Here is a 16,123-nt window from a genome sequence, read left to right as displayed (position 1 = left end):
CTGCTCACTGTGGCTTCTTTATCGTCAAGGTGGATTATGCATTTAAAACGTGAATCATAATGCAGATATACGTGCACACCTCGGTGGCCACCCACATCCAGGCGCCCATATTCAAGCGTCTTAATCATTCTGTGTCTACTTTGATAGACAGTCTCCTTAACCTAACCACACTGTCACTAATGATTCACAGCTCTCCTTTATTGTACTGCGGCCTCATGACTCGACTGCAAAGAAATGCACAATGATTGCCAGGCGCACACATTCACAAATTAAGCTTATTCAATTGATCTGTGCTTGTAACCACTTCAAACCATTTTTCTGTGTACATTTTCTAATAGATATATCATTATTTTTTCACTGGCAGACCTAGTCGACTGGTGCCATTAGAGTCCCACAATGTGCAGGGAAACAAACAGAAAGGAACTGACAAGCTTGTTCCTTGAAGTGGTGAACGTGCACGCCTGTGAGATGCAAAGATTTCGCTCCCTTCATTACACTAATGTTTTCGTTTGTTTTCAAAGCAAAACGGGGGAGCATAAAATGTGCTGAAATCAGGGAGATAATCTGCAAATATTACAATGTGGAAAACACTGACAGTAAATGCTCAATACAGCTCAGTTTGCCTGAGCTTTGCTTCATTTGACGAAAGACAAATGGATTGATTTATTAATAATATTATATTATGAACACCCACCGGCTAATCTGGAAACTTTTACTATCAACTGACCCATCAATTGGTCCAAATAAATGACCAGTGACAGAAGCGGTCAATATCTTCTTGGCAAGTTGCTTGTCTCATTCAGATCCATTCCAGCAGTCATTCATCACTGGTTCACAAAGAAAACTTTTTTTTCTATCAGCATTAAGTTCTGCTGTGTTAGTGCTAAATGCTCAAAACTTCCCGACGACAGAGTGATTTCAGTGCTAGTCACATACATCTCATTGCGACAACATTATGATAATTGTAGCGTCTGAATATTGCCTCACAGCATGTCTGTTGGCAAAAAGAAGCTTCAGTCATTCAGTTTGATATTAATGGAAGGTTAAAAAACCCATTTACTTGTCTCAGTCTGCTGTGGGCACTGGCTTTCACCTTCAAACTATTTTCAGAGGAATTTAGCTAATTTTCTCTGGTCATATCGTACAATTATAGAAAAATCTATTGCCCAGTGTGGACGTGGGAGGAATTGGCTGGTATTGTAATGCATGTATTTTAATATTTGTTGAGGCATATTGTGCCAAGTTGGCGGCTGCGATGCCTTTTGCATTGATAAATGTCAACTTGAATTCTATGTCGTCAAATAATGTCAGGCAAAGTCACGGAGAATTGATGAGCAGATTATTGTGGGACTTAGTGAGATGCTGTTTGAATATGATGACAGTGTTTGATTGTAAATGTTAATAACATAATTCACACCTAATGTGTTTTGTATTCACACCTTCAGCTCTACCTAATGAGCTTTACCATTAGTCAAGTTAACATTGCGGTATTAATACCCGTAAAGCTTTCATTAATGCCTCTGCTTCATCTACTTTCGGTGTTGTTTGAAATGAAGATTCTTCACAGTACAAAAAGCTCATCTTTGCACATGGATAACTTGGCTCAAGATACAAGAATACGCATACACAAAAAGGTTTATGATGTTTTATTGACTTGTGTTTAAGGTACTGGTGAAGATCTGCCCCAGGAATTACAATACACTAGGCTGTGCAAAAGCCTTATATATTGATAGGAAAGTTGGAAATATGTGCAACAATTTATTGAAAAATGTGCAAACTCACATGGACATATAGTATATAATAATCATTAATCAGTATTTAATTGCTACTTCAAGGAGTAGGAGGAGCCGCTGGCTATTTAATCAGGGGTTGCAAAGCCTCTAGAGGACCAGTGTGTGCCAGAATAAAGAATAAAAATAAAAAGACTGGACTGTCAACCTTCTAAACAATTTATTTCTGCCTCCACCACTTGGTCAACCCTCACAGTCAATAACTGGTGTGACCGCCTTTATTCTTCAACACAGCCTGAACTCTCTTACGAAGCTTTCTTAAAATTTATTTAAGCAGTCTTCAGCAATAGTCCTCCAGACTTCTCATGGGACATTCAAAGTTTTTCTTTGGCTGCCTTTTGTTTTATTCTGTCAAGATGATCCCACACTGCGCCAATAATGGCTCCAGGGAGACCAATCCATGACTGATAAGAGTTGCATTATGTGCTTCTCTGTACAAGTGGACTTTTATTCTATTGGCAGTGTGTTTGGGATCATTGTCATTGAAAAATGAAGCTGCTGCCAATCAAATCTGCCATTCCCAGGTGGATTAAAATTGCACGGTACTTTCCTCATTTATAATTGCATTTTTACAAGATCTCCAACACCTCTGGCTGAAACGCAGCCCCAAACCACGACAGGGCGTCCACCGTCATCTATAGATGACTGTAAAGACTCACTGTTGTACCTCACTGACCACCTCAATTTTTGAGCCAGAAATTTCAAATTCACTCCAGCTGTTGCATAATTTGCAGTAACTCATTTTTTCCCTCCCCATTTTCATTTCTTAAGAGTGGCTTCTTGACAGCCACCTTTCCATTGAAAGGTAATTTTTCTGATGAGGCTTCATCGGACAGATCATCACTCAGGACTTTCAGTATCACTGGAACATTTTCTATTAAGTTTTTTTTTTTTTTTTTAACTCAAGGAATTTTTTTAATCCTGCTGCTACTTCTTTGTCCTCCACTTGTCCATTTTTCTCAAGAAAGGAAACACTGCACACCATGCCAAGATATGCCAGAATTTCAGCTAGTAGTTGTTGGTACAAAATACTATTTTATGCCTATTAAATAGTGTGTGTTTTTCTTACATTTTCTTACATTTAGATTCAACTAAAGAAATGCCCCAAAATATGTGTTTTGCGGGAGGCTGCTATCAACAAAGTGCCTAAAGATACAATTTAAAAGTGGTTCTTTGCCAAGTTATTTGTTGTTTTTAGACTCAACTCTGGTTCATATCTTGAATTAGGGCAGTGACAAGTGGTCAGGTACAACAACTGGACTGAAACTGAGTGAAAAATCAGTTAATCTCCAAAGAAAAACTTTTGGAAAGCCTGGAGAACTTTAAAAATATAAAGAAAGCCTGGCTCTCTTGAAGAAAAATATAAAGAAATGAGGATTGGCTCAAGTGTAGATAAGTATGGCAATTTTGGTTTGTCCAAAAAATAATAATTTTAACGTATACCTGAGGATATGTGTAGGGAAGCTCATTTATAATTTAATGAGTGGAATATGTTAACTGCACAGCTGTGCTTCTTATCGTCATTTGCTCCCCCAAAGGTGTTCGGGCCAAAAGAGTCCCCGAGGCTTCCAGAGCACCTTTTAAAGGTTCCAGGTGACACCAAGTGTAATTGACGAGGGGATGAAATGGGTATATAATCCTTTATTTTAGATTACAGGTTGTAGGTCAGGGGCCAAAATATTTATTTAATGTTTATTGCTTTTTTCTGTAGTGGTGAAAAGCTGTTATTATTAGTTATATAACCCCATACAGTGGTATGATTGGTGGGTCAATTACAAGCAGTCTATTCATGAGTGGTAAGTGAGATCATTCATAACAAACAGGTCAGTGCTCTCAATAACTTTATCATCAGAATGGCCCTTTGACATTGTTGACTGAGTGAAAACGCTGTTGACAAATCATGAAGTATTACTTGTTGAAATGATAAAAATCCACAATAGGATATGCAATACTAAAAAACAGATTGAATCAGGAAAGGCATTTTAAAAAAGGAAGATTATGCAATGCTATAACAAGAATGAGCAAAGAGTCAGTGCAGATGTAAGGATTTAAATTATGAATACATTATCATCTTTTTTGGCAAATTTAGATTAAACATTATTGGCAGAACATTAATATTAAAATTTTAAAACTATTTCTGGATAGTAGCCACATAAAGAAGAGAGGCACACATATACTTATTGATTTAAGGGTGGAACAGCAGAGGCAAATTGTCTCTCTGGTTGCCTTGTATACAGTATACAAGAAATGTCTCTTGGGGCGCACTGAGATGCATCGTCAGTGATGTATCATGGGCTCGTTGGGTGTCTCAGGTCTTTCCCGCCACACCAGCTGTAAGTCATCACTGTCATCAGTCCTTTGCTAACACAGAGAGACAAATAACAATGCCTATGGCCAATGTAAAACACCAAAATGTTGTTTTCAATATTTACAAATGATAAACAATGACATAATTTCCCATGGAGGCCCTCTCCCTCTCCCCTGAAGTTACCAATTCATTCACCTCCCTGTTGCGAATTAGCTATAGCTCACTTAAATGACTCCTTCCCCCGTGGCTGTCTGGAAGACTGACAGCGACTAAACGCAACAAACCAGTTTTCTGAATAAAATATACCTGCACCTGCCTTTCAAAGACAAAGAGGTGTTTGTGAACAAGCATCTGGCCTTGGGCTTTATTCTCTCCTTCTTAGTGTGTGTGTGTGTGGTGTGTGTGTCATTGGGCATGCATCTGTTAGTAATTAATTCATGAGAACACAACCATATCCTTAAATCCCATAGGAGTGCTAGTGAACCTATGGCCACTGAACTACATTTCTCATTAATTCTCCCTCAAAGTTCATTAAAAAAAATCTCTTTAAACATAATTCTTACTTTGTCTATTCGGTCAACAACTGAATAAATGTATGAATGTATAAATGCTGGACAAATATCTTTGAACATAATCTTTTCTAAAAGGTGTCTAGGAAAAAAATTCACCCACCATCATTTCTAAGGTTTTAGGCATCAGGATAAGTTACCGAGTGTTAAAATTAGGCAGATGAGTAAGAATCTCAGGTAAGCGAACTCGTATGAACCACAATATATAATACATTACATGGCGTTATTATTTATTTAACAGAAACCAAGACTAAGCCAAAATGAAGAAGTAGTGTGTGAAAGTACACCCTTATTGCTTCCACATGAATTAGGAGGGTAAGTGGCAGCCAGGTGCTAATAATAAGATACACTTCATTAACTGACTAGTGAGCAAGTGTGAGCACCTCTAAAAACAAAACAAAACCAAGGAGACATTTTGGCAGTTTGCTGGGCTGAAACATGGTGTGTCTCAGCATATTACCAAGGAGAAAAGACAGCGGTGATCTTAGAGAAGCAATTGTTGCTGTACATCAAAGGGTTAAAAGGCCATTTCCAAACTATTTCAAGTCCACTGGTCGGCAGTGAAAAATTTTTTCACAGGGGAAAAACATTCAAAACAGCTCCCAGTCTTCCCAGGAGGGGATATCCCAGCACATTATCCCCAAGGTAAGATTGTGTAATGGTCAGAGAAACAGCAAAAAACCCAAGAACTATATAACAGACTCTACAGGCCTCAGCTACCATGTAACATTTTAAAGTTTATCACAATATAATTATAAAAAGACTGATTAAGTATATAGTTTATTTGATATCACACCTGTATTACTGAAAATAATATATCACTATACAAAAAATAAAACTATAACTAAACTTCTAAGGTTCTTACAATGTAGAAACAGTATACTGCATAATACAGCGTAATACACATGTATGCACTTAGAGATCCTTAAATAAAGTTTATCTTCATTATTCACCAAGTATCCGTCGCAAACTACAATCAACTAGGTATTCAGTTCAGATCCTTATAATAAAATACCTTGTCTGTTGAGTAAAAAGAGTAAAAAACAAACAATCAAAACAACATTAAAAATGGGAATAGCAGGAAAGTGCAGGAAAAAGGAAAAGAGTGCTTTTTCTGTCAGTCTACTGCTCTATTCACATTCAGTCTGGTGCAGCAGGAAAGAGGAAAAAATACATATTGTTCTTATACAAAAGAGTCCTCTTCAGTTGTTTAAAATGTCATTTTCCTCCTGTCTTCTACAAAAGAAGAACAGCTATATTTGTTCCTGCGTGTGCTGAGCAGAATGAAGAGAAACACCCCAGTGAGGTCACTCATCTATAGTAGCACCTGGGAAGTTAAATGCAAATCCAACATCCGTCACCCTGGGGAAGCCTGAATGTGGAAAACCTTACTTAATCTTCCATCCTTCAAACATGTATCTGGAAAAAGGGGTTGAAAATAAGTAATGAATGTTACATGGTGAAAGGCCATACAGTAAATCATTATCTACTAGGCAAGGATTGATGTTGATGCTGAGAATCTGACATGTATTTGTAAGACTTGGAGCAATCAGTCCTGCTAAATCTGCTCTATTCAGAAAGAAAAGATGAAATGATGCCGGGTTAGAAAGGTCCCACTTTAATATATGGAGCACAGTACTCCTCTTATCATAAGGGCCTCTTTTCAAAAGCCTCTCCAGAGCTGCGTTCCACCACAAATTTGTTTAACACGTGTAACATCAGGGAGAGTATTTATGTGTTATTTTCCCCCAACATCTGAGTGCATCATCCATTACCACGATGATGAAACTTTATACCTCTTTTTAACATCTGAATAAAGTATTCATCATATCCCTGTCCCCTGGAAACACCAAAGCATCCATTAGACCCCTTACCTTTAAAGTTTAGGTTATATTTTTAACAGAGGCAAAGCCCACCCTAAAACATGGATACTTTAATCTACTTCTGCTCCAAAATAAATATTAACAAACGGCTCAACATTTTGATATTTTGCAACTTTCAGCACATAAAGAACGTAAAAAAATACAAATTCTAATTGCAAAAAATAATCCAGGTGAAATAATCCACCTGTCCAAAGAACACACTTCCTTGTTGTCTGTAAATGTCAGTGTTACAATGGTAGAAACTGCAAAGAGAAACCCAGTCCTGCTCCCACCTCGTCACAGTTACTGCCCTAATAGAAAATGTGCTCTGCGTTAAGAGCTTGTTTCACTGAACTTGTTTCATTGGTAGGACTTCAGCGTGAGCCATCACGGGAGCCATCAATGATTAAACGCTCTCCTCACTCCTTAACAGGATCTGCAGGTGTGGGGCCGCAATCATTCATCTCTTTAATATTGTCAATTCTCATCCAGATTAAGCAAACACCCTTTTTCTCTCTTTCTGCTTCCCCTGCAGCGTGTAACCGTCTCTCTCTATCGTTCATAAACACTGCTATAATTCACAGAAATCCTTCCCCATTGGTTAGATTTCTGTCATACTGGGCAACCTTTTGGCAGTTTGCTTGTATTTGGCTTCCATAGAGAGTAAGTATCTGACAACTGAGAACAGGAAAAGTGCACAGCCTTTCCACATGAGCATCCAGACAGATTTATTATGACTATTATAATGTTTTTGTAAGGTATTCAAGACCATTTGGATTTATTAACCCCTGAAGCCTAATGTACATACAAAAATGAATGCTCAGAGAAATGTTTGCAAAAACACCCCAACATGAACTCAACAGTAACCCCTCCAAGTCTCTCCTCTTACGACACCTCCTCTCTTCCACCCCAACTTCACAGATGCAAATCTTTCAGTCATCAAAACACAAGTTCAGTAAGAAGACCTCGCCTCACCCTAATTAGAGTTACTGCCCCTACGTATTTAGGCGGCGCTAACTCTTCTTCTCTCTCATGTTCTCATGTTGGTTTATTTGATCCCATCAAAGACCAGTACTATCTTAAAGAATGATCTGGTACTCACCAACCCTCAGACACCTAAGTAGGTTTATCGATCCACATATCTCAGCAAAGACTCATCCTTCACACCGACTTCAGCACATACGGCAAAATACCACTTTAATAATCTTATCCGGGTAGATGCCACAGTCATTGCTGATATTCCTCATGAAAACACCATTACCTGTCCGTCATGCTGGAATTAATCTTGTGGTTAAAGGGAAGTTTTTCTTCTTTTTTTTAATGCCTATCCCGACCTCTGTGAGTCAGCTCTCTGAAAGTCACCTGAAGAACCATGCCGGTTCTTTTCTTTTCCATGCATAACCCACAAGCTCAACCCAGACATCCAGTTTATCTGAAACTCATCATACAGTTACAGTTACAATCTTTATTCTGCCCTCGACGAGCCGGACACGGCACAGATTTTGGTTAAAAAAAAGTTATTCTGTGTTTGATGATGTCTCTTTACAAGGTTACCTCATCAGCCCAGATTGCTCAAGCTAATGAATTTTGTCTTCAGTAAATGACAGTTAAATTTTAAATTAAAACTAAAACTAGATATGAAAAACATTTTTGTCAACTAAAACAAAAATAAAAAAAGCCCAAGCACACCCGCCCACCCCATCAGCTTATTATAGCAGACGGGTAAAAATTATTGTGAAATAAGAAAATCCACTCTGGAAACTAACTGAGACTAAACAGGATTTTTTAAAAAGTCACAGTGAAATAAAAATAAAAACTAATTAGAAAATACAAACTATAATAACTCTCATTCATATCTTGGTGTTATTTTTATGTCACTATTTTCATGTACGCAGGCAGCTGTGAATACTGACAATATAAAAGTGTGAATGATGGACATGTTTCGAGACTGCACAACCAGTACAGGACAGCCCTTTTCAAGAGGTCAATTTTAGCAATTCATTTTTTTGTGTGCAAAAGAAGAAAATTGGCTTCTAATTTCAATTCTAAATGGTGAACCTGAGATACTCAATCCAGTATTAAACATGATCCCTGCACGGCTGCAAGAATAAATAGGATGTGTACAACTTTACCAAACCTAAACTGGCTGTAGGTGTGAGTGTGAACATAGTCTGTCACTCTGTGTTATTCTTGGCAGCCTGTCAAGGGTGTACCCCTTTCATTGGCTGACGGCCGGGATGGACTCCAGCCCCCCTGGATGGACAGAGGGATCTCAGTGCAAATCTGAGTAAGAAAGGGACCAAAAGTTTGACTTCAGTGAGCAAGTGTCATTGCCCCCATTGCTAGGTATTAGGTAACTGGTGCCTGATAAAAGAAGAAACAATGCCAACTTAGTGACAATCAGCACAATGGACATGAAACTGACCTACCAAATCCCAAATCACAGAAGAGAATGTACTCTACTGAAACATGGTGAAGCTATAAACTGATTCTGTGGATAGATCAAAAGCCAAAGCTACCATATAAAGTCTTTGAAAATGCAGACGTGCACAGGTTCATATATTTAGAGTTGTATTTTTGCTCATTTTTAATTACCACACTGATGTCTTTAATCTCTTTGATATCAAAGACACTAGCATTGCTGCATGAGAGTGCCATTTTTTTTAAAGATATGAAAAAGGACTCACAACATGAAACTGTGAAACACTGTAACTACACGTTTTCCAGTTTTACCATATCTTAGCGTCGTAATGATCATTTTCTCTCATTAAAGCGTTATAATCCCAGAGTGCCCCTGTGTACATGTAATTTATCTTTACCAGGATTTAGTCTTAACTTTAAGAGGAAGTTCTTGGAAAATGTCGTAATTCTGAGTATTTTCGTAGAATTTGCACACCAGGGGCTGATCTTAGTAGGTGGTTGTGAGAAAGGAGCCTAGATCAGAGGGATGACCAGTGTTTGTGAGATCAGTTAAATATCTCGATTTGGCTTAGTGGCAGCAGTTAATATTAATAGGATTTGTTGTACATTTGAGGTCAAAGACCTGTGGGGTCTACCTTGTTAAAACTAGACACTAGTTATGCAGTGACACTCTGTGAACACAGGTGTGCCCTCGAACCAAAATCACTGCTGTTTCACTTGTCAAGAGAAATTCATTAAGGCAAAGGGGGGTTAATCCCCACTGCTGAGAGCGTAGCCACAGAACAGATTTTACAGTGTGTGCCTACATTATTTTACTTTCATGACATGCATATTGATCACAGAATGCATTTCCATTTGTTGTTAGTGGCGATAGTACGATTACACACTTGATTAAATTTGCGACTACAGCCCAGTCGCAGCACAGGGTAATGAAATCTGACGTCGTGGCTGAAAAAGTGTGCAGAAACTGCCACCGTAAAACAGATGAATGTCCAAAATTTTAACATCTACCGTTCCCTCTACCGTAGCCTCTCTGTAACCGACAAGAACTGAATACTCAAATAGACAGGGTCAAGATGTAGATATGCATTTTTCACATTTCCATATTAATCAGACTTTAGTGTTGCTCCAGTGGGTCATCATGACCAGAGGATGGTAGTAGAATAGAGTTTTCTACCCTAGTCATTAAAAGCGGCCCCAGACGAGTCCTTAACTCCAGGCTCCCAGTCATCCGTCTCGTGTGTTTATGCCACCACCACACCTCCTGCATCCTAACGCACACTTTCTCTGCCCTTAAAAGTGGAAACACTTATGTTGTTTCAGGAATGCTTAAATAGGTGATAGAAGACTGTGGGTACAAAGAACCAATGTGATTTGTTTAGGTGAAGGGTGTTGAAAACAACAGCAACGTAGACCATCTATGTTTTTATTCTACTCTCTAAGTCTCACCAACACTTGATTTTGTTTTCTAACAGAGTTTGGTAATGGAAAGTTGATGATTTGGGTTAAAATATACACATGCAGTATTGTGTAAAAGTGTTGAGAATTTTGCTTGCAAAGAGCCAGACTTGCTTTTTAAAAGTGTTCTTCAGCAATAATTCACCAAGTCTTTCAAGGTTTTCCTTTGGACTTTGCCTGCTTTTTCAATAATTTTCAGTCCAGACCTTGTACATCAACATTTTCAGAGAAATATTGTTTTAATTGTTGAGCCACTTAATTCAGTTCAGGTCAGTTCAGTTCCATTTTATCTATATATTGCAAAATCACAACAATCACCTTAAGGCACTTTATGTTGTAAGGTAAAGACAATAATAATAGAAAGAAACTCCAACAAGCAAATGACCGTCATTAGCAAGCAGTTTGTGACAGTAGGAAGGACAAACTCCCTTTTAACAGGAAGAAACCTCCAGCAGAACAAGGCTCAGGGAGAGGCAGCCAGCTGCTATGACTGTTGGAGGTGAGGAGAGGAAAACAAGACAAAAGGCAGCTGTGGAAGAGAGCCAGAGATTAATAATAATTAATGATTAAATACAGAGCTAAAAAGATATGGTAACTGACCTATGAATCAATCAAGCATCAAAGGCACCTAACTCAATGGGTTTAACTAGTGTTCTACACATAGCAAACCACTTAGCACAGAACCAATTTTTTATTGTATCTTTAGGTGTTTTGTTACCAGCAGCATGGCAAAAACACAAGGTTTGTTCCCACTGATGTGCAATATGTCTTGAAGCTCAACAAGTGTAGGACAAAAGAAGACGTAGCTGGCCTAACAATAGCTATAGCAGATGAACGACACCTGAAGTATCTGACAGTCATATCCTTAAGAAATAAAAAAAAAAAAACAGACTCAGGACCTGAGAAATATATCTGGCCCTTTAGTTGATCCATTTCCTCTTCACTGAAGCCTCATCAGAAGTGCCATTCTTAAAGAAAGGAAACACTGAGAAAAGGCTGAGGTATGTCACATTACACAAGAACTGGATGAAAAAAAATAAAATAAATAAGTGACAACAGGTCTTATAGACTGAAAAATTACAATTTTAGGTTTTTTTGTTCAAGTTACAGGAGGTTAAGAGAGCGGTACAACACTGAGTGTCTGCAGACACCTGTAAAACATCCGTAAAACATTTAGGCCAGTGGTGATCATCATTGTTCAGCATGACAATGACCCCAAACACACTGCCGATGCACAGGTATGCTTGAACAGAAAAATGCACTATGGACCTCTATCAGTTGTAGACTGGCCTCCAAAAGCCCCAACCTAAGGTGTGGCTCAAGACTTTTGCACAGCGCTTTATAGATTGTCAGAAACATGTTAGAGTGCTGAGTTTAGCTTTCTGTGTTCTTCCACAAAAATGTGTTTACCTGTTCACACCATTCGAAAATTAAATAATTTAAAAGAACTTTTCTTTAATGTAAACCGTCTAAGGCTGTGGCAATCAGTGTTGGGACTAACGCGTTATTAAGTAACGCGTTACAGTAACTACGTTATTATTGTGGTAACGAGCACGGTAACTAGTTATTATGCCAAAATCAGGAACGCGTTACTCGTTACTGGGATTTAGATAGGCTTGTTATTCGTTACTTCGTGTGGTGGCTATCGCGGAGCTTCCACAGATTCAGTAACATTAGCAAGTGGTGGAGGCCAGCAGGTGGATGAGAGAAAGGGGAGGCAAGAGGAGAGACCCGAAGCGGCCGCCCGTCCGAGTGTCAGGTGAACTGAACTTCAGGTAAGAAGTTATGACCTGCAGTCTATCTGGGTCAGATATGAACCAAGTTTAGTTGGAGTTTATTTTCGTTGTGCTGACTTTTTCGTACTGCGTGCTAGCTAGCATGACGGGGTTTCTATACAGCTGGGTGGTGCTATGTTACTGATGTTGAACTTTATTTTGTTCATACAGTTAATTATTAGAGTTGCCAACCGTTCCCTAAAAAATCTTGTATTCAGAGAAATTATTACGCATTTCGTGTTTAGGTGAAAAGGAACAGTTTGTCCCGGACTTCAGCTACAATGAAAAAGACACAAAGCTGGAGTTATTCTGTCTTTGCTGCACAGCTGCCTCTTCTTCTCTCATTCTCTCCCCTCCCTCTCCTGTTGCTACTTTACAGTTTTTCTCAAATGCTAAAACACAAAAGCCAATCCTGTAACCCAAATGACCAGTAGTCTAAACACATTTACTAAATGTAGCCACCATATTCCAGTACCATAAACACATGTCACATGAAGACACAATTCACAAAACACAACCCTCTGTACTCATAAATCTAAACACATTTTTCCTTGCTAAAACACATGTTGCAAAACAACTCTGCTCATATTCTCAAATGAAAGCCCATGTGATGCAAAATGCTTGCCACAGTCACCAATCTTTGAACACAGGGAACACACCTGGCGTCAGTCACTACACACAACGACTCAAAATTGAAGACACCTGTTGCTAATGATGTGACCCCACCTATAAAAGCATAGTTTGGTGAAGATGCCAAACAATCACAATGGATGAAGGCATTCGAGCGTGCGGAAGGAGAAGAGCTGCAGGCCAAAGAGGAAGAGGGGTTGAGATCAGAGGAGGAAGAGGTGAAGGCCTAAGAAGAAGAGGAGTTCGGAGTAGAGGAGGAAGAGAAGGAGGCCAACAAGAGAGAGGAGAAGGTCCAGGTGGGAGAAGAAGACAACCTCGCACCATCATAACAGATGATATGCGAGCAACAGTAATTGATCATGTCATTGGCCATGGCATGACAATGGCTGAAGCGGGACGAAGAGTACATCCAAACCTGAGTAGGTTCACCGTGGCCACCATTATCAAGGCATTTAGACAACACAACAGGTATAGTACGCTATTGCTTTCTTTGTCACACTACAGTTTTACAGGCCTGTGAAAGTGGTCTGTTACTTTACATGTAGTTTTACATATAAATCAGTCAATTGACAACACATGTTTCTTTCTTTAGAGCTGAAAGGATGCCACATAGAGGTGGGAGGGTTGCCATATTCACAGCGGCACAAGAAACCCTCATTGCAGATATGGTCCGTGAGAACAACTGCATTAGACTCCGAGAGATCAGAGACAAAGTCATTGCAGATAATGTAAACTTTGAGAACATTGATGCTGTCAGCGTGTCCACAATAGACCGAGTTCTCCGGCGCCAACAGATGAGGATGAAACAGGTCTACAGGGTTCCCTTTGAGCGCAACTCTGCGCGACACATAGAACAACGTTACGAGTATGTGCAAGTACGTATACATCCATGTCCACAGTACAGTTAGTGGACATACTGTGTTGCTTAGTGGCCTACATTACTTCTGGACAATACTGTGCTACCTGATTGACCGTTCTGAACACCTGTACGCTTTTCCATGTTCACAGAGGATAATGCAGTTGGACGCGATGGCCAGACCCGATGAGTACCTCTTCCTGGATGAGGCTGGCTTCAACCTCCAGAAACGAAGGCGAAGAGGCCGTAACATCATTGGCCAAAGAGCCATCACTGAGGTTCCTGGCCAACGGGGGGGTAATATTACTCTTTGTGCAGCTATGGGTACGGAGGGGCTTGTCCACCGGCATGCTGTCCTTGGGTCTTACAACACCCAACGTCTCCTCACCTTCCTAGAGGAGCTAAAAGACATCCTCCTGGACCGTCAACAACACCATACTAGGCTAGCACATCACATGTATGTGATCATTTGGGACAACGTCCGCTTCCACAAAACACACCAAATCAGAGAGTGGTTCACCACCAACAGTGACCACTTTTTAAACGTCTGTCTGCCACCCTACTCCCCTTTCCTGAACCCTATAGAGGAGTTCTTCTCATCATGGAGATGGAAGGTGTATGACAGACAGCCATACACAAGAGAGAACCTCGTACGGGCAATGGAGCTGGCCTGTGCTGACATCCCAGTGGAGGCCTTCCAGGGATGGATTCGCCATTCCAGGGCGTTTTTCCCGCGGTGCCTAGCAAGGGACAATATAGCCTGTGATGTGGATGAGGTGATGTGGCCCAATGCAGCTCGGCGACATGATGCCGCACAGTGACTGTGTGTAATACTGTAAAAAGACCGTGTAGACAATAAAAAAGACTTCACACCCTGATCATGTTTCCGAGAGTACTGTTGTGTGCGATAGATTCTGTTTTTGCATTGAGTTGTGTTACAGTAGTGTACGTACATGCAGGATGTTTTTATAGATTTATAGTCTTCATGTGAAACTCACAAATCTAAATGCCTAATCCTCTGCAGGGTTCTATGACGATCCGTTACTGTACAGTTTATAAAAATATGCATTGGCAGTTATGAACCAAAGAACCTTCTCACAAATTGAGCATTGTGTTTTCAATTGTTTTGCTGTAGTGTGTAATGCTGTGTATAGTGTTTACAGTTTTGACAGCTTCGAGCTGCTCTCTTGGTGTGGGAGTTTGAGTTTTGCAGTGGGAAGGTGTGGTTGTGTTTATGTAGCTTTAGAGAAGGGTGTTGTGTTTGGACATTGGGGGACCTGGTGGTAACGTTTGTGACATGTGTTTTAGCATTTGAGAAAAACTGTAACAGGGAAAGGGGGGCACAAAGAAATACTTTCTTATTCTCATTTCAAATGTCTAGCTTTTAATAAATAATTATCTGAGTCTTACAACAAATGATTGATAGATTGATACATATATACCATCAAGACAGTGTACATCACTGTCACAACAGTGTTTGTTTTCATTCAAAGGCTTTATGAGTTTTGCTATAATGGTGGGCCGGTCTCTAGTCAAAATGCCCGGGCTGATTTTTTGTCCCAGTCCAGCCCTGTATGCAGCTCATCTGCAGTCTGGTGTTACCTACATCTTCCTATTCGGAAGGCAGAATTTCTGAGTACAATCAAAAGCACCACGACTGCGGTTTTTGTGTTAGATGTAAAAGGCACACATGACGCTGTAACGTAGGCTAGAATCATGGCGGCGGTCAACGACGGTCCAGGCGTGGGATTTCTCTCATGGAAATATGCACATTATTTTTTCCTTTGGTAGGTGGCACAGTGCACTTGTGGCAAGTAAGCAAGCTAGAAGACTGGCACTCTTGCTGGGTATCCAGTTAGCAACACATTAACAAGAGAAGTCTGAGTAAAACCAAAGTTACTTTCCCTAGTAACTAGTTACTTTGAAAGTAACGAGTAACTTGAAGTAACTAAGTTACTTTTGATGGAAGTAACTAGTAATGTAACTAAGTTACTAATTTAAAGTAACTTACCCAACACTGGTGGCAATGGGATCCATTTTTCTCTGTGTTTCAAGTATCACTTTTTAAGTTCTGGTCTATAATATTTATAGGCGTTTGCTGTAATGCCACAAAACATCTACAACCCCATCCCTAATAATGTAAAGCATAAAAGTTGATTCATAAATCTGAGTTAATTGAATAAAAATGTGTTTTGACTTTTATACCATCCACTACTATTATAGTTATTTGTTCACGCTTTGCTTTATTTGACCTGAATCTAAGCCTTTTTAGTTTCTGACTGGTATTTGGGTAACGTGTCATTCAGAGCAATTAAGCTGATCATTTTCGATATACATGGTTCTAAGCTCCATTTATTTCTCCACCAGGAGAGATCCAAGCTGGAATTATGTGATCATTGCCATTCTTTGTTTGTGATAATCAAGGGGTAATCATCATCCCCATTACTGCTTTTC

This window comes from Perissodus microlepis, chromosome 7, assembly GCF_051167445.1.
Source record: "Perissodus microlepis isolate ML-2025 ecotype Zambia chromosome 7, ASM5116744v1, whole genome shotgun sequence".
Classification (NCBI taxonomy): Eukaryota; Metazoa; Chordata; class Actinopteri; order Cichliformes; family Cichlidae; genus Perissodus; species Perissodus microlepis.
Note: the sequence above shows the minus strand (reverse complement) of the source record.